Below are 19,829 nucleotides of genomic sequence, written 5' to 3'. Positions count from 1 at the left end.
CAGGCCATATTTTAATTTTAAGATTGAGGAGAGTGATATAACTTGAGAGAACTTGGAAGCTGATAAGGTAAAACAGTAGCACTCACATCTTCTCTGTGTATGGGGCAACTTAAGAGAGCTTTCAAGGATCTTCCATGTGACTTCCTTTTGCTTTTATAATTCGGTAATGCACAGAATACCCAGTATCTAAGGTGGTTACTCCTGACTTACCCCTTCCAATATGAACAAACCCATGAACATCATTTGGGGATACTTGTCTAGCCATTCACTCATTCAATCCATTTATTCACTTGTCTCATTTATTCAGTAGGCTTTCATTCCTCCACTTGACTAAACTGCTTGTTCTAGTGAGCAGCAGCCTTCATTTTGCCAAAATGAGCGATCAGTTTCCATCCTTCACTAGCCGTGGTGGCAGACTTTGACTTACTGACTCCTTTGCTGAAACACTTTACCTTCTAGATGGAACACTAGGTTTCCTCCTGCCTCACTAGCTCTTTTATCTCTCCTAGATGCTTTAAAATGTGATGTGATGGGAGTCTGGAGAGAAAGCTGCCGAAGACAAAAGAATCCCTAGGTCCTTTAAATATCTTCTTGTTGATGTGTCAAACTTTCCAGTTAAACTTCCCCTTGACCTAGACCCCTATCCAGCTACCCGGTTGATAAGTTCATTTGGGTGTCTAAAAGGCATGCCAAGTTGCATGTGTCCTCCGATCGCGTCTCAGTCTCATTTGGCGCCCGTTACATTCACTCAAAATTGAGTTGATAGTGACAGCGTTGTTCACCCTCCAGTACTCATGCACACAAGGCATGTTCCCAGTAGCCTGTCAGAGCGTGGTGGTAGTTCAGTTGCTAAGTTGTGTCTGCCTCTCTGTGACCCCGTGGACTGTAGTCCACCCAGCTGCTCTGTCTACAGGATTTTTTCAGGCAAGAATCTGAAGGGGGTTGCCGTTCCCTTCTCCAGGGGATCCTCCCAACCCAGGGATCCATCCCAGGTCTGCTGCATTGGCAGGTGGATTCTTTATCAACTCAGCTACCAGGGAATCTTGTCAGATCATAGTACTGCTCAAAACCCTCAAGAGGCTCTTTTTTCCCTGCCTCAGGAAAATCCAAATTTCTTACTCTGGCCTGCAAGACCCAGTAGCACCTGCTTGGGCATCCTCATCTCCTCCCCTCAGTCTGCTCAAGCCATATCTACCTCCTTGCTCTTGCTTTGATCAGAGTTGTTCTCTCTCAAAGCTTCTGTTTTCACTGCCAGATCTGACCTGTTCCTTCACTAGGGTTTTTTCAGACAGGCTTCCCTAACTTCTCTTTTTTCATTAACAGTGATGATTACAACCTGAAGTGATGTGTTTTTGGTCCCTAGGAACTTGGTCTTGCTTGGGACTGTGCTCCCAGTGCCTAGTACACTGTAGAAGCACAAATACTTGAACAGATGAGAAATAAGTGTAATTGACTGTCATTGCCAGGCACTGCTAGGGCTTGAGGTGAGGAAAACGAAGGCATGGTGATTGCTGCCAGCTATCTAGTATTTGCCTCCTGGGGATGAAAACACAATCTGGAGTGGGCAAGAACATAAAGAGCCTGGCAGGTCAAAGTTTCTACCTTAGCTTTCCACTGTGTGACCTTGGTTAAAGTTACTTGACCTCTAAGTGTTTCCATTTCTTGGATCTGAGTCAAACAATGGAACTATCTCAGTTTTTAAAGAGTTAGATGTGTTAGTTAATACATATAAAGTATGATAGTACGGAACGAGGTCCCCATTTTCTTAGGTAGCATAACGTGGTCATTCTGTTAACTATGACAAGTTTTAGTTTGGCTGTCCGAAAGGGATTTTAATCATCTCTTTTCGATGTAATTTTTTCTTTAAAATTCACCATTTCAAAGTGTGCAGTTCAGTGGTACTTAGTATATTCACAAGGTTAGGCAACCATCACCACCATTCCGGAACATTTTCATTACCCTAAAAAGAAACTGCCTATTAGCAGTCACTCCCCATTCTCCTGACAGTCCTGGCAGACCCAACTGTCTATAGATTTGTTTATTCTGGACATTTCATTGGTATCATTTCGTATGTGCCCTTTTGTGTCTGACTTCTGTCATTTAAGTTATAAACTGCTCAGTTGTGTCCAACTCTGCGACCCCGTGGACTGTAGCCTGTCAGCCTCCTCTGTCTATGGAGTTCTTCAGGCAAGAATACTGGAATGGGTTGCCATTTCCTCCTCCAGGGGATCTTCCCGACCCAGGGGTAGAACCTGCGTCTCTTGCATCTCCTGCACTGGCAGGTGCATTCTCTGCCACTGCGCTACCTGGGAAGCCCAACATCGTGTGTTTAAGGTTCATCAATGGTGCTTCATATTTTTTATTTCTTAAGTGGTATTGCCTTATATGGATGTACTACATTTTGTTTATCCATTCATCAGTTGGACATTTGAGCTGTTTGTGCTTTCCAGCTATTGTGAATAAAGCCGCTGTGAACATTTGCATACAAGTTTTCATGTGGACATATATTCTCTTGGGTATGTATATACATATATAGGTATACCTAGGCCTGGCATTGCTGGGTCATATGTAATTCAACTTTTTAAGAAGCTGCTGGACAATTCAGAAACAGCTGTACTGTCCTAACACTGTTACTAGCAGATATGAGGATAATCACTTCTCCACATCCTTAATGACTAGCCTAGTGAGTGTGAACTGGTATCTCACTGTGGATTGATTTGCTTGTCTTGTGATGGCTAGCGATGCTGAGCATCTTTTCATGTGCTGACAGATTTCAATGCCATGTTAAGGCAGATTTGTATCTGTACGAGAATATTCCTGAAATTGTAGGCTCTTGGGGTTTCTGCAGAGTAGCACTCAGCAGTAAAGAATCCACCTGCCATCCAGTAGGCAGTGGAGATGCAGGTTGAATACCTGGGTCGGGATTTCCCAGAGGAGGAAATGGCAACCCCTTCCAGTAGGAAAATCCCATGGACAGAGGAGACCGGTGGGCTACAGTCCATGGGATTGCAAAAGAGCTGGACACGACCGAGTGACCAACAACAGCAAACGGGTCAACAGTGCATTTGGAAAGTGCCTGTCGCAGAGGTTGGGGCTGGGAGATTATGGCCGTACAGAGATTTGTTCCCATATTGTGAAGAGGATCAGGAGACTCAGCAAGGCTGTGACGTAAGGTACATGCAGGTCTGGTTGATACTGTCCCTCCTATCATCTGATAGAGAACACTTTTTCCCAATATACCTGCCTGGTATTAAAATCATATTAGATGATGGAAGTAGAAACTCTAGGCATTGGAATTAAGGATTTTCAGAGCTTATGACTCTGAAAAATTCAAGTTTAGAAGCTGAACTTTGAAAGGCATTAATACTCCAAAGGCCCAGCTCTGCTCGTTCCTTCCTGAAAGGCCAGCTCCAAAAGTCTAAGACGATTTTGTCTTTTGAAAGCTTATTTGCAGTATTTTTCATAAATATCCATCTTAGCTCATACAAAACATGTCTTTTGGCCTTTAGGAACTCAATTATTGCTGTACTCCTAACTGGTCTATGCAAATCTGTTTTTAAAAGAAAGATACGATCTGAAATACAGGTTTTTCCGGAGCTCCTTGCAAAATCCTTCCACATTTGTCAAGCTTCACATCGTATGTCGCATATGCCAATGATGTTAAGTTGGCACGCTTTCACATCATAAGGGATTTTTGCCACGATGCCCTTGTATTTCCGGTGTATCATGGTAGGAGAAGTTGATGTACTGATTTCCCGAGTGGCACCACGTGTACAGAGGACTGTGGGTACCTCTCACCTGACAGGGCAGTCGTAAACTCTTCAGCTGGCAACTTCCTTAAGAGGAAGCGTTTTGCAGACGGCAGGTTGAGACGCAGCAGTGAATTGTAAAGTTGAACAGGTCACAACCAGCATATAAAGAAGAAAATGAAATAATAAATTCAAGTATGAATCACATGTAGTAGGTTAAATATTATTTCATGAAGTATGTATGTGCATGTGTGTTTGTTACTGGATTACAATTAAAATGTATTCTAATGTGATTAATATAGTCAACAAAATGGAAAACTGCTACCCCACAGATTGCCTAGTCTACCAGCTTTTAAACTGCTCTGCAGAGCCCTGAGTGTTGTGATTCAGATTTTCTCTGTAGGATGGAGTCTCTAGCAATACCAGTCTTCTTTGAGGGACTGAGATATGATACAGGTAAGACTGAGATGACACAAGGTTTGCAAGGGCCTTGCTCTGCTCTGTTTTTTTTTCCTTTAACTGAATTTCCCTGTTAGATTTGGTTTAATAAGGGTTCCACAACCAAAACTATGAAAACCAGCCATTTAGCTTAGACCTGGTGATCAACAGATAGAGACTGCAAAGGGGAACTGACTGCCCCAAAGTAAAGCCTCCCTCACTCCAGGTGCCCTGCCATCCCCAACACTGCCTCAGCCGGGGGCTGCTAAGGGCACTCAGTGTTTTTATTTTTTGTTGTTAAGGCAGGTTTGAAAGTGAAAGTGTTAGTTGCTCAGTTGTGTTCAACTCTGCAACCCCATGGACCGTAGCCTACCAGGCTCCTCTGTCCATGGAGTTCTCCAGGCAAGAATACTGGAGTGGGTTGCCATGCCCTTCTCCAGGGCATCTTCCTGACCCAGGGATCAAACACGGGTCTCCTGCATTGCAGACAGATTCTTAACCGTCTGAGCCACCAGGGAAGCCCAAGGCAGGTTTATTGAGATATAATTTACGTAAGTAAAATCCAACTTTCCAGGGAGCATCATTCTATGAACTCTGTCAAATGTGGTCATACCCAACTCTGCAGCCCCATGGACAGTGCATGGAATTCTCCAGGCCAGAATACTGGAGTGGGTTGCCATTCCCTTCTCTCGGGGATCTTCCTGACCCAGGGATTGAACCCAGGTCTCCCACATTGCAGGCAGATTCTTTACCAGCTGAACCAGGAGGGAAGCCCTGTCAAATGTATACAGTCATTTAAACACTACTACAGGGAAGATACAGAGTTATTTCCATCCCCTCAAGGAACTGAGGACCCCCGGCTTTAATTCCGGACACAACTGAAGCGACTTAGCAGCAGCAGCAGCTTTAATTCAAAGGCAGCCCACTCTAGCACTCTTGCCTGAATAATCCTATGGACAGAGGAGCCTGGTGGGCTGCAGTCCATGGGGCCGCTAGGAGTCGGACTCAACTGAGCGACTTCACTTTCACTTTTCATTTTCATGCATTGGAGAAGGAAATGGCAACCCACTCCAGTATTCTGTCCTGGAGGATCCCAGGGACAGGGGAGCCTGGTGGGCTGCCGACTATGAGGTCGCACAGACTGCGACATGACTGAAGCGACTTAGCAGCAGCTTTAATTCTGTTGTAGTTGAAGGAAACAGAGTACCCAGGGGCTTCTGAGGCAGAGGTAGTAGCAGCTTGCAGGGAATAGTGGAGATGTGGAAGGAAAAACTCTCAAACAGGAAAGGATGTGCAAAAGTGGCCTTTGTGAACCTCAAGTCCCACATGTGCTCCTTACCTAGAGCGTATCTGGGTGGGGACCTTTCTAGCAGTTTAAGCATGGAGGCTTTGGCTTATGTAGCCCACAGGCTCAGAGAGGGTGGTAAGCCTGCCGAGTCTGGACCCCACCTGGAGGGGGAAGCTCACCTCAACCAGTGGGACCCACCCAGACAGCCAAGGTGTGCTGAGCAGCCCCCAGGCACCCTGTGATTTCCCACTTCCATTCTTTTACGTTTTTCCTGTTGTTCTCCGCCTGGGATACCCTTTCTTGTCTCCTAATGTCCAAGTCCTTTTGGGACTTAGAAATGTATTTAAGATGATGGTCTCTAACTATAAAATATATATCAACCAGTCCATCCTAAAGGAGATCAGTCCTGGGTGTTCATTGGAAGGACTGATGTTGAAGGTGAAACTCTAATACTTTGGCCATCTGATGCGAAAAGCTGACTCATTTGAAAAGTCCCTGATGCTGGGAAAGATTGAGGGCAGGAGAAGGGAACGACAGAGGATCAGATGGTTAGATGGCATCACCAACTCAATGGACATGAGTTTGGGTGAATTCCAGCAGCTGGTGACGGACAGGGAGGCCTGGCGTGCTGCGGTTCATGAGGTCACAAAGAGTCGGACACAACTGAGTGACTGAACTGATACTGATGTTCACTTCTAGAGAAACTGGAAAATAAAAAGAGAAAAACTTGGGAAATTCCCTGGCAGTTCAGTGGTTAGGACTCAGGCTTTCACTGTGGGGGCCTGGGTTCAATTCCTAGTCTAGAGACTTAAGATCCCGAAAGCCACACAGCACAGCAGCGTGCCCCTACACCACCACCACCAAAAAAAAAAAAAAAAGAAAGAAAGAAATTGTTGTCAATCCCATCATCCAAATACAACCAAAGGCTCAGGTCAACTACTGTACTTGAAAACAATCACCCATCACTGAGCTCCCCTCCTGTAATATATGGAACAAACCTGGTTTTCCCCAAATATATTTAGAAGTACTCACAGAGCATATCAGGATGAAACCATGTATATACAGTGTTTTATCACTGTTCATTTGTCTGCGTTGGGTCTTAACTGTGGTACACAGGGTCTTCGTTGCATCATGTGAGGTCCTTGGTTGGGGTGCAGGGCCTCTCTATTTATGGCACCAGGGCTTGGTTCTCCAAAGCATGTGACATCTTAGTTCCTTGATCAGGGCTAGAACCTGCGTCCCGTGCATTGCAAGGCGGATTCCAAACCCCTGGACCACCAGAGAAGTCCGTTGTAAAATTTAGTAATTGTTTTTTCCATTCAACATACCATGAACTAAAATTGCGGATACATTGTAAAGATTTTCTACAACCAGGAAATTTGGAAAATAGTGAATTAACACAGGCCAACATCAAAAACAGCTACAGTTCTCCCTTTTGTATACTTATTAATATCTAGTCTTTTTTATGTATGTATTAGATACTTCTAGCTTATTTAAACTCTTGCCTCTATGGGTAAAATGGTAATCATGGTACCCACCTCACAGGGTGGAGGAGGATTAAATGAGATGAACAAAACATAGTCCCTGCCCCAGTGAAGCTCTTGGTACATGGCTGGGAAGAGGGATGATGAATCAGGGATGAAACCTCATGCTCAAGGACATACAAGAGAGGAGCGGTGCAGTGTCCCACTGCTCAGGAGTAACGCTGTGTAGCAGCGTCTCAGCCAGACATCCTGCGAGATGAGGCAAGCGAGTTCACCTGCCTCGGCCTGGTCCCAGCTGGCGTCCTGTGAGAATTGTTCCACGTGTACATCCATCTTCGCTGTGTCTGTGAGGGGAGATGAGCTTCATGTCCTCTGATCTACCGCCAGCCTCAGTTTCCTGTCCTGTAAAATGGGTGTAAAGTCAGTGAGCTAATGCATGTCGAGGGCTGAACTTGTTTGTGCCTGGAGCATCATGAGGACTTCATTAGTGAGAGTTATTGCACCATCTATTAAGCGATATCCTGTTCATTGTAAAGGCAGGTGGTAATTCTGGAGAAGTGAAGATGGTGGGGGGGGGTGGAGGGAGTCTTACACTATAACTTATAATGTATATATAGCTTACATTATATACAATATGCACAGAAGGGTCTGGAGCCCTGAAGAAAGAGCACACTCATCTGTCACACTCAGTTTCTCTGTCCTCCTCTCTTCCTTTTCAAACTGTTCATGGGGTGCTCCAGGCAAGAATCCTAGAGTGGGTTGCCATTATCTTCTCCAGTGGACCAGGATTTGTCAGAAGGAGATCAAACCAGTTAATCCTAAAGGCAATCAACCCTGAATATTCACTGGAAGGACTGATGCTGAAGCTGAAGCTCCAATACTTTGGCCACTTGATGTGAAGAGCTAACCCGTTGGAAAAGACCCTGATGCTGGGAAAGATTGAAGGCAAAAGGAGCAGGGGGCAGCAGAGGATGAGATGGTTGGATGGCATCACCGACTCAGTAGACATGAATCTGAGCAAGCTCTGGGAGACAGTGGAGGACAGAGAAGCCTGGCGTGCTGCAGTCCACGAGGTCTCAGAGAGCTGGACATGACTTAGCGATTGGACTCTACTTCCAGCTCCTTCCTTTTCTCCTGTTCCAGCAGCTTCTCACAGTCTTCCACGAGGTGGCGCCCAGACCCTGGGCCCTGCATCAGGAGCAGACGCCCTAGATGTTGGTCCATCTCTCCTGCTTTCTCTTTCCCTTTTTTTCCTCATTCCTTCTCCCTCCATCCCTGTCTTTCTTCAGGTCGGTGAGACACTAGATTCAGTGCTCAGAGGCGCTCTGCAGGGTTCCAGAGCTTGAAGAACAGCTCCAGGGCCCTGGCAGCTCACCTAGTCCATTCCAAGTTGTAATTCTTTGGCAGCCAGTCCCTAGCTCTCTCCAGTTCTCACTTGCATACCTTCAGTGACAGGAAACTCGCTACATTATGAGGCTTCTGTTCTGCAAGGAATCCATATAACAGTCAAGCACTCAAACTTTGAAAATAAACCCAGCTGGGTTCTAATGTCCCCGTTTTGCTCTTTGCTCAAAGAGTGATTCAGACCCTTGCTGCTTTGTTAATGAGTGACTCACCAGGGCCTGGTGCAGGAAAGGTGCTCATATGGTAAATAAGTAAATGGGCAAAGTCAATTGTCTTCTGCATCCAGTTTCTTCGCCTGTGAAATGGGTTAATAACAGTATTCACCTCATATGTTTGCGAAGAATTAACACAATAGGACCTGAAACGGGCTTTTCCCTGGCACATAGTACCTATAATTCTTTCTTTCATTTCCTATTTCCAGTATCTGTGCTCCTCTTATCTGAGAGTTGTCCTCTAGAGCTCCTTTCAGGTTAGCCCTGTTCCTTGGAGCCACGAAGAACATGTGCTGACTTCTCCAAATGCTTCAGCTCTCAAGCCACATGTGCCTACTGCACGCCGAGCACTTGGATTCCTGCAACAAAGGCCTGATCACGGTGTTTCTCTTGGGTGCCTTTTTGTCTAGCCATGGAAAGAGACGATGAAGCAACAGTGGGTGCTCAGCGAAGATTTTGAATGAACAGTAGGACTCATCCCAGAAAAGTCACATAAGCTGGTGGGTATAGATCCAGGATTTGGATCCTGTCTGATCGCACAGCCTGCATCTTAACCCCTCCGTCCTGCCATCCGTTCGCTCTGGAGGATGCTGGAGCCCCCGGTTCATTTCCTGTTCCTGAGCATTCCACCACCACCACTGTGACGTCACGGTTATTATGTGCACAGCTTCTCATCACATGTTCCCCGTCTCTCCCATGTCGGAACCATGTTTGGCTCTACTGGAACCCCACGTGACTAGCTGGGGATACAGGTGGCACCTGCGCCTCCAGGGTGGGCTCTGATGGCTTGGACCAGGCAATGCCTCATCCCCTTACACTCAGTCACAGACACTACCTGAGCCAGAGTCAGGGATCTGCCAAAAGAAGGCAGCAGGGGGGACTTCCCTGGTGGTCTGGCGATTAAGACTTTACCTTCCAAAGCCAGGCTTGTGTTTTGGTTCCCTAGCTGGGGAGCTAAGATACCACAAGCTTCACTGCCAAAAAAAACACAAAACACAAAATACTAAAAAACAAAAGCACTATTGTAACATTCAATAAAGATTTTCCTTTAAAAAAAAGAAAAGTACAGCTTTTAGAGGAGAGAAGCTACTTTTTGCTTCTGCAGAAGTATTGGGAAGGATATGGTTGCCTGCAGAGTGTGCTGAGGGGATGTGAGAGTTGGAGGTGCAGGAGCTCTTCTGCCCAAGGAGGACCCCTTTTGAGGATAAAGTCAATATACAGAGGCAGGCAGAGCCTAGAGACTTCATTGAGAAATAGAATGCAGCCTGTGTTTTTCATTAGTTACTATTGTATAACAAATTACCCTAAATTTAACAACTTAAAGATAGCAAAGATTTATTATCCCACATGGTCAAGGGTTGGGAATTTGGAGAGCCTAAATGCGTGTGGTTCTGTTTCAGGTTCTCGCGAGTTTATAGGAAGATGTTGACTATGGCTGCACTCATCTGAAGGCTTGACTGAGGCTGGAGGATCCCTTTCCAAGATGACTCACTTACATGAATGTTGGGAGGAGGCCTCAGTTGCTCACCAAGTAGACGTTTCCTTGGCACATGGCTCCCCCACTCCCACCCACCCTGGAGAGCAAGGGAGGACCAACCATGCCTTCTAGAGCCTAGTCTCTCAAGTCGCAAGCTGTTATTTCCATTTTTTACTGTCTTCCAGAAGCAAGTCTTTGGGTACAGCCCACACTCAAGGGAAGGATCATTAGGTTTCCTTTGAAGGGAGAGTTGAAGAATCTGTGGACCAGTTGGCTTTTTTTTAGTGGAGACTTTTTTCAAAAATTGAAGTATAGTTGATTTGCAGTGCTGTGTTAATTTCTGTTGTATAGCAAAGTGATTCAGTTACACAGATATATATATATATATATATATATATATATATGTATATGCATACTCCTTTTCATATTCTTTTCCATTATGGTTTATTACAGGATACTGAATCTAGTTCCTTGTGCTATACTTTGTTGCTTGTCTATTTCATAGGTAGTAGTTTGTGTCTGCTAATGCCAAATTCCTACTGTATTCCTCTCCGACCCCTTTGCCCCTTTAGTAACCTTAAGTTTGCTCTCTATGTCTGTGAGTCTGCTTCTGTTTCATAAATACGTTCATGTCATATTTCAGATTCCACTTGTAACTGGGGCTTCCCAGGTGGCTTAGTGGTAAAGAATCTGCCTGCCAATGCAGGAGATTCAGGAGACACAGTTCAATCTTTGGGTCAGGAAGATCCTCTGGAGGAGGAACTAGCAACCTACTCCAGTATTCTTGCCTGGATACGATACAGAGGAGCCTGGAAGGCTACAGTCCACGGGGTCGCAAAGAGTCAGACACGACTGAGAGCGTGCACACCCGTCAGAGACGTCATGTGGTATTTGTCTCTTTCTGCCTTACTTCACTTTGTATGATAACCTTCAGGTTCATCAACCCTGAATATTCATTAGAAGGACCAGTGCTGAAGCTCAAGGTCCAACACTTTGGCCACCTGGTGCAAAGAGCCAGCTCTAGGAAAGACGCTGATGCTGGGAAAGATCGAAGGCAGGAGGAGAAGGGGACGACAGAGGATGAGATGGTTGGATGGCGTCACCGACTCGATGAACACGAGTTTGAGCAAGCTCCGGGAGGGGTGAAGGACAGGGAGGCCTGGCGTGCTGCAGTCCACGGGGTCGCAAAGAGTCAGACACGACTGGGCAACTGAACGGCAACAACGATGCTGCCGCCAGTGGCTTTACTTCATGCGTTTTTATGGCTGAGTGTATACCATCGCATCCAGGCACCACACCTGTTCATCTCTCAGTGGACATTTACGTGTCTCCCTGTCTTGGCTGTTGTAAATAGTGCTGCTACCAACACTGGGGTGTGTGCATCTTTTGAATTATAGGTTTGTCTACATATGTGCCAGGGAGTGTGGGAAATCTATTCTTAGTGTTTTAAGGAACCTTCGTAGTATTGACCACAGTGGCTGTACCAATTTACATTCCCACCGACAGTGTAGGAGGGGTCCCTTTTCCTATGGACTGCTCGTAACCCACCACTGTAGTGATACCACTTGAGCTGCTCAATCAAGCGCACACCTGAGGATCCATCTCTGATACATGAGTCAGGCCATTCTCCTTGTTGTTGTTATTATTTTTTAGGGAGGGGGTGCTGCTCTGGGTCTTCCTTGCTGTGTGCAGATTCTCTCTCGTTGCAGTGAATGGGGGCTACTCTTCGTTGCCGTACACGGGTTGCTCACCGAGGTGGGTTCTCTTGTTGTGGAGCACAGACTCTAGATGCGGGGGCTTCCATAGTTGAGGCGCACAACACTTAGTTGCCATGCAGCATGAAGAATCTTCCCAGACCGGGGAGCCAATCTGGGTCCCCTGCACTGGCAGGTGGATTCTTAACCACTGGACCATCAGGGAAGTCCTCAAGTTCTCCTTGTTGTTGAAGCCAGTTTGGGCTGGGTTTTCTGATTCCAGCAAACCAGAGAGCCCTGGTTAGTACCTCCGGTGCCTCATGGGAAGAGCTTTTGTCTGCCTCGTTTCCTTCTCCAGACCTGCCTTTTCTGACCGTGTCCTTAAGTGCAGCGATAAGAGCTGGACCCAAGCTCCAGGAGAAGTCCTTTATCCTGAAACAAAGTACATGCCACAATTCCATGGCCACTGGTGAAGATGAATGTGGGAAAACGCATTGCTCTGTTGACTCATGAGCCTTCAGATTCATTTCTCTACCGGCGGCTCCTGCTAAAACATGCCTTTTCCATCCACAACCTGCCCTTGGATATTTGGCAACAGTTTCCGAGTCTCTCTGAGTCAGGCCCTTTTGGGAGGAGAGAGACAGAGGAGTCCGTCCCATGGGGACTGTCGGTTTCCAAGGGGAGGGAGTTCTGTGTCCACCTTCACCCTGCCTTGCCACGTGAGTGTGAGCAGGTGCCTGAGTCTCTCTGGTTCTCAGTGTCCTCCCTTAAAAAAGGAGGTGAAGGTTACACCGACATGTCACAACCTGCTCCAGGATGTTCTTAGCTCCCTTCTGTCCAGAGGAGACATGAAATTTAAGAAGCAGCCTCGCTCAGACAATCTGAGTCTTGTGCAGTCAGTGGTGTATCCTAGCAGAGATAAAGGCATACACGCTATGCCCTTTGCCATCTGCCATCTCATTTGATCCTCCCAGAAGCCAGTGAGGAGACAGGACCAGACAGACCTGCAGGACAGATATGGTCTCACCTCCAAGGCCTGGGATAAAATAGCCACTGTGGATTACTGAGTACTTTCTGCTGACTGTGAGCCAAGTACTTCATGTATGATCATTTTGTTTCTCTCTCACGTCAGTCCTGCTGGGTGGTTACTATTATTAGTCCCTTTTCCAGATAAGGACCCTGAAAGTCAGAGGGGTGACGTAACTGTCCAAGGAAAAGGAAGCAAAAGGAAGCGGTGGAGCTGGGATCCAGAGGCGGCTCCAGCGTCTCGGAGGCTGCCTGTGTTTTCCATCACACAGCACTCCCTCTTGGTGCTGACAGGAGCACAAGGGTGGGAGCGGGGCGGGGCAGAACCGGGAATGCAGAGACAGGATCGCAAGAAACTGAACACTTGCTAGTTCTTCACAGTGGAAACTGACACAACACGGCAAAGCAGCTAGATGCCAATAAAAATCAATAAAATAAATAAATTAGCTATCAGTTCAGTTCAGTTCAGCCGCTCAGTCGTGTCCAACTCCTTGTGACCCCATGGACTGCAGCACGCCAGGCCTCCCTGCCCATCACCAACTCCCGGAGTCCACCCAAACCCATGTCCATTGAGTCGGTGATGCCATCCAACCATCCCATCCTCCGTCGTCCCCTTCTCCCCCGCCCCCAACCCTCGCCCCTCCCGGGGCATCTGGGTCCTTTCAAATGAGTCAGCTCCCCACATCAGGTGGCCAAGGTATTGGAGTTTCAGCTTCAGCAGCAGTCCTTCCAATGAATATTCGGGACTGATCTCCTTCAGAATGGACTGGTTGGATCTCCTTGCATTCCAAGGGACTCTCAAGAGTCTTCTCCAACACCACAGTTCAAAAGCATCAATTCCTCAGTGCTCAGCCTTCTCTATAGTCCAACTCTCACATCCATACATGACCACTGGGAAAACCACAGCCCTGACTAGAGATATATTTATACAGCATAGAGAAAACAGCCAATAGTCTAAAATAACTTTACACAGAGTATAAGCTATGCCATCCGGAATCACTGTGTTGCACACCTGAAACTAATATTATACTGCAAATTGACTAACCCTCACTAAAAAAAGGGTTTTCCTTGCAGCTTAGTTGGTAAAGAATCTGCCTACAATGCAGGAGACCTGGGTTTGATTCCTGGGTTGGGAAGATTCCCCTGGAGAAGGAAATGGCCACCCACTCCAGTATCCTTGCCTGGAGAATCCCATGGACTGTAGCCTGCCAGGCTCCTCTGTCCATAGGGTAGCAAGAGTCAGACACGACTTAGCAACTACACCACCACCACTAAAAAAAAGGGCCTCCCAGGTGGCGCTAGTGATAAACAACCTGCCTGCCAACACAGGAGACCTAAGGTATGTGGGTTCCATCCCTGGGTCGGGAAGATCCCCTGGAGAAGGAATCCCCCACTCAGACCGCATGATTTTGTTCAGGGCCCTTCCCCTCTCCCAAAACCCACTTCAACATTCTTGTCTGAAGAATCCCATGGATAGTGGAGCCTGGCAGGCTACAGTCCATGGGGTCACAAAGAGTTGGATCTGACTGAAGCAACTTAGCACGTACTGGGTGTGTGCGTGTACACACACACACACACATACATACAGACAAAAATTTGGAAAAAAAAAAAAAAGAAAACAATGCTATACACTTACTAGTTCTGTGGCCAGGGCACAAATCTCCCATTTCACTGAGCCTCAGTTTCCTTTTCTTTAAAATGGGGCTAATGGTTCTCATCTGAATTGTGAGGACTTGGGGGGGGGGGCGGGTCGGCCGGGGGGAATATTCGTAGCAAGGGTGTGTAAGTGATTATCTTTTGTACTTCAGAGCGGTCTAAATGAAGAGACTGTTGTTTTTCTTAATCCCAGAGCAGGGGCTGGGCCAGGAAGTAGGCAGGCCGATCAGGGTGGGCCAAGTGTCCCAGAGAGGCTGTTTCCACACTTGGCGTCCACCAAGTCCCCTGGAAAGGAAGAGACAGGGCAAGAGGAAAGGCCCAAGCCCCGGATTCTTATTTAGAACTTCCCTCCTCCCTGGGGCCTCCAGGGGAAGAGCAACTCTGAACTGTCACCACCGAGTTCCAGGCATTCCAAAGGGCTCAGCGGAGAGGAAGGCTGTCATCGCCGAGCCAGCGGCGGCCAGAGAGAGGCCCGGAAGGGCTGGCGGAAATCCAGGCCTCGCAGCCTCCGTCCTCGCCCAGCCCTTGTCTCACTGTCCTACCCGAGGCCCAGCCAGAGCCCAGTCCTCCCAAGAGGAGCCGCGGACCGCAGACCCCAGCAGTGATGGCCCAGCGCCCAACCTTCCTGAGCGGCAGCTTTAAGGGCAACTGGGATTTGGACTCAGGACGCCCAGCCTCTGTTGTGGTCCAGTCCTCTCCCCTCTCTGGACCTCAGTGTCCCCCCTGTGGACCAGGACTGTCAGGGAAGGGCACCGCAGTCCTGGGGTGAAGTCAGAGCCCCTGCTCCCCTGTAACAAAGTGCCCCTCTCATCCTTCTTCCCAGGCTGCCCTCTGGGTCGTGGCCACAGTCCTCCAGCCCAGGGATTCCACGTGCACGCCAGCTTTATAATTCTGTATCTCTGATGCTTCCTGAATTCTAGGTCTGTTTTGCTTCCAGTTAGGCTGAGAGGTCCTTAAGGCTGAGAGTATGGGGGCCTGCTCGCTTCTCTGCTCCCCTCAGAGCCTAGCCCAGCACAGAGTGAACCTCAGGCCTCTTTACTGATTGTGCTGCTGGGCCATCCTGGGGGCCCCTGATGGACACTCAGTCCACTCCCAGAGCCTGCTGGAAAGAGTTCTGGCCACACGGAGGGGGCAATCCTGCCTTCTGACCGCAGCTGCCCCCACTCAGACTGCGTGATTTTGTTCAGCGCCCTTCCCCTCTCCCAGAAGCATCCATGGCTCTTTGAAACGTGCTCAGTGGAGACCCAGGGAACACTGCGGCTCCGAGCAGAGTGAGCAGTGTGTATTCCTGGGTGGTGGGGTGAGGCCCAGGGCAGGAGCTGGTACTTCAGACCTCAACATCACCCTGCCCCCAGAGCTGCTCTGCCCTTCACTATTAATTTGTATGCATTGGGCAGACCTGGGATTTCTGTTGTATGTGTGTATGTTTAAGGCTTTCCCGGGGCAAAACTATTCACAATAAACTGCCATATTTAATATGTATACACTTTTGGCCTTCTCTGATGGTCCAGTGGATAAGAAAGTGAAAGTTGCTCAGTTGTGTCCGACTCTTTGTGACCCCATGGACTATACAGTCCATGGACTTCTTCAGGCCAGGATACTGGAGTGGGAAGACTTTCCCTTCTCCGGGGGAGTCTTCCCAATCCAGGGATCGAGCCCAGGTCTTCCACATTGCAGGCGCATTCTTTACCAGCTGAGCCACAAGGGAAGCCCAAGAATACTGGAGTGGGTAGCCTATCCCTTCTCCAGCAGATCTCCCCAGTCCAGGAATTGAATCGGGGTCTTCTGCATTGCAGGCAGGTTCTTTTCCAGCTGAGCTCTCAGGGAATCCGCCTGCCAGTGCAGGTTGGGTCCCTGGTCTGGGAAGATCCCGTATGCTGTGGGGCAGCTAAGCCCATGCGCCACAAGTGTGGAGCCTGTGCTCCCGAGCCAGTGCTCTGCAACAAGAGAAGTCATCAAAATGGGAAGCTGGTGTACTGTAACAAAGACCCAGAGAAACCAAGAACAATTAAAAAAAAAAAAAAGAAAGTGTACGCTTTGATAAGTTTTGACATATATGTACACGCAGGAAACCGTCTACAATCATGAGGGAGGAGGTATCCATCCCCCTCAAAACTTGCCCCGTGCCCCTTTCCAGTTCCCCCCATTACCCAAGAACCACCAATCTGCTTTCTGTCACCGCACATCAGTGGTCATCTTCAACATTTTTTTTTATGTAAATAGACTCACCCAGTACGGTCTCCTTTTTGTCTGGTTTCTTTCACTCAGCCTAATCCCTCTGAGGCTCATCTATGCAGGCACAGGTTATCAGTAGCCCATTCCTTTTCAGGGCTGCCTGCTGTTCTGTTCTATGGAGGCACCACCGTTGTTAACCCACTGACCTGTTGATGAGCATTTGGGTTGTTTCCAGTTTTTAGCTATTGCAAATGCATGTTCCTGCTATGAGTGTTCCAGTTCACATGATTTTACCTGAAAAAGTTGCACTATTAAAAGAAACAAAAAAGCTAGGGGATTTCCCTGGTAATCCAGTGGTTAAGAATCTGCCTTGCAAAGCAGAGGATGCAGGTTAGAACAAACATTTCACATGCTGTGGAGCAGCTAAGCCCACACCACAACTTCGAAGTCCCTGTGGCACAACTAGAGAGTCCCTGCACCACAGTGAAAGAACTGCAGGACGCGGCAAAGATCCCTCATGCGCCAATTAAGACCTGATGCCGCGAAATACATCAATGAGTGCATAAATAAGTGGTTTAGTAGGTATTGCTATTGTTCAGCCGCTAAGTCAAGTTGGAGTCTTTGCAACCTCATGGACTGCAGCATGCCGAGCTTCCCTGTCCTTCACCATCTCCCGGAGTTTGCTCATACTCGTGCTCACTGAGTCCATGATGCCATCCAACCATCTCATCCTCCGTCGTCCCCTTCTCCTCCTGCCCTCACTTTCCCAGTATCAGGGTCTTTTCCAATGAGTCAGCTCTTCCCATCAGGTGGCCAAAGTATTGGAACTTCAGCTTTGGCATCATTCCTTCCAATGAATATTCAGGGTTGATATCCTTTAGGATTTACCGGTTTGATCTCCTTACTGCCCAAGGGAACTCTTAAGAGTCTTCTCCAGTACCACAATTCAAAAGCATCAGTTCTTCGGTGCTCAGCCTTCTTTGTGGTCTAACTCTCACATCCGTACGTGACTACTGGAAAAATGACAGTTTTGACTATACTGACCTTTGTCTGTAAAGTAATGTCTATGCTTTTTAATATTCAATCAAGGGTTGTCATAGCTTTTCTTCCAAGGATAAATCGTCTTTTAATTTCATGGCTGCAGTCACCATCCACAGTGATTTTCTGCAGTGATTTTGGCATCCAAGAAAATAAAATCTACCACTGTTTCCTCTATTCCCCCATCTATTTGCCATGAAGTGATGGGACTAGATGCCAAGATCTTAGTTTTTCAATGTTGAGTTTTAAGCTAGCTTTCGCACTCTTTCTCCACCCTCATCAAGAGGCTCTTTAGTTCCTCTTTACTTTCTGCCATTAGAGTGGTATCATCTGCATATCTGAGGTTACTAGTATTTCTCCTGGCAATCTTCATTCCAGCTTGTGATTCATCTAGCCCAGCATTTCACATGATATACTCTACATCTAAGTTAAATAAGCAGGGTGACAGTATAAAGCCTTGACAAACTCTTCTCTCGATTTTGAGCTGGTCCATTGCTCCATGTCTGGTTCCAACTTTTGCTTCCTGGTCTGCATACAGATTTCTCAGTTCAGTACAGTTGCTCAGTCGTGTCCGACTCTTTGCGACCCCATGAATCGCAGCACGCCAGGCCTCCCTGTCCATCACCAACTCCCAGAGTTCACTTAGATTCATGTCCATCGAGTCAGTGATGCCATTTAGCCATCTCATCCTCTGTCGTCCTCTTCTCCTCCTGCCCCCAATCCCTCCCAGCATCAGAGTCTTTTCCAATGAGTCAACTCTTTGCATGAGGTGGCCAAAGTGCTGGAGTTTCAGCTTTAGCATTATTTCTTCCAAAGAAATCCCAGGGCTGATCTCCTTCAGAATGGACTGGTTGGATCTCCTTGCAGTCCAAGGGACTCTCAAGAGTCTTCTCCAACACCACAGTTCAAACGCATCAATTCTTCGGCACTCAGCCTTCTTCACAGTCCAACTCTCACATCTATACATGACCACAGGAAAAACCATAGCCTTGACTACATGGACCTTAGTCGGCAAAGTAAAGTCTCTGCTTTTGAATATGCTATCTAGGTTGGTCATAACTTTTCTTCCAAGGAGTAAGCGTCTTTTAATTTCATGGCTGCAATCACCATCTGCAGTTATTTTGGAGCCCCAAAAAATAAACTCTGACACTGTTTCCACTGTTTCCCCATCTATTTCCCATGAAGTGATGGGACCGGATGCCATGATCTTCGTTTTCTGAATGTTGAGCTTTAGGCCAACTTTTTCACTCTCCACTTTCACTTTCATCAAGAGGCTTTTTAGCTCCTCTTCACTTTCTGCCATAAGGGTGATATCATCTGCATATCTGAGGTTATTGATATTTCTCCTGGCAATCTTGATTCCAGCTTGTGCTTCTTCCAGCCCAGCGTTTCTCATGATGTACTCTGCATATAAGTTAAATAAGCAGCGTGACAATATACAGCCTTGACGTACTCCTTTTCCTATTTGGAACCAGTCTGTTGTTCCATGTCCAGTTCTAACTGTTGCTTCCTGACCTGCATACAGGTTTCTCAACAGGCAGGTCAGGTGGTCTGGTATTCCATCTCTTTCAGAATTTTCCACAGTTGATTGTGATCCACACAGTCAAAGGCTTTGGCATAGTCAAGAAAGCAGAAATAGATGTTTTTCTGGAACTCGCTTGCTTTTTCCATGATCCAGCAGATGTTGGAAATTTGATCTCTGGTTCCTCAGCCTTTTCTAAAACCAGCTTGAACATCAGGCATTTCATGGTTCACGTACTGCTGAAGGCTGGCTTGGAGAATTTTGAGCATTACTTTACTAGCGTGTGAGATGAGTGCCATTGTGCGGTAGTTTGAGCATTCTTTGGCATTGCCTTTCTTTGGGATTGGAATGAAAACTGACCTTTTCCAGTCCTGTGGCCACTGCTGAGTTTTCCAAATTTGCTGGCATATTGAGTGCAGCACTTTCACAGCATCATCTCTCAGGATTTGAAACAGCGCAACTGGAATTCCATCACCTCCACTAGCTTTGTTCGTAGCGATGCTTTCTAAGGCCCACTTGAGTTCACATTCCAGGATGTCTGGCTCTAGATTAGTGATCACATCATCATGATTATCCAGGTCGTGAAGATCTTTTTTGTACAGTTCTTCCATGTATTCTTGCTCTCTTCTTAATGTCTTCTGCTTCTGTTAGGTCCAGACCATTTCT

The sequence above is a fragment of the Ovis canadensis genome, chromosome 2, assembly GCF_042477335.2.
Source record: "Ovis canadensis isolate MfBH-ARS-UI-01 breed Bighorn chromosome 2, ARS-UI_OviCan_v2, whole genome shotgun sequence".
NCBI lineage: Eukaryota > Metazoa > Chordata > Mammalia > Artiodactyla > Bovidae > Ovis > Ovis canadensis.
The sequence above is the reverse complement of the archived record's forward strand: the minus strand, read 5'-3'. Positions refer to the sequence as shown.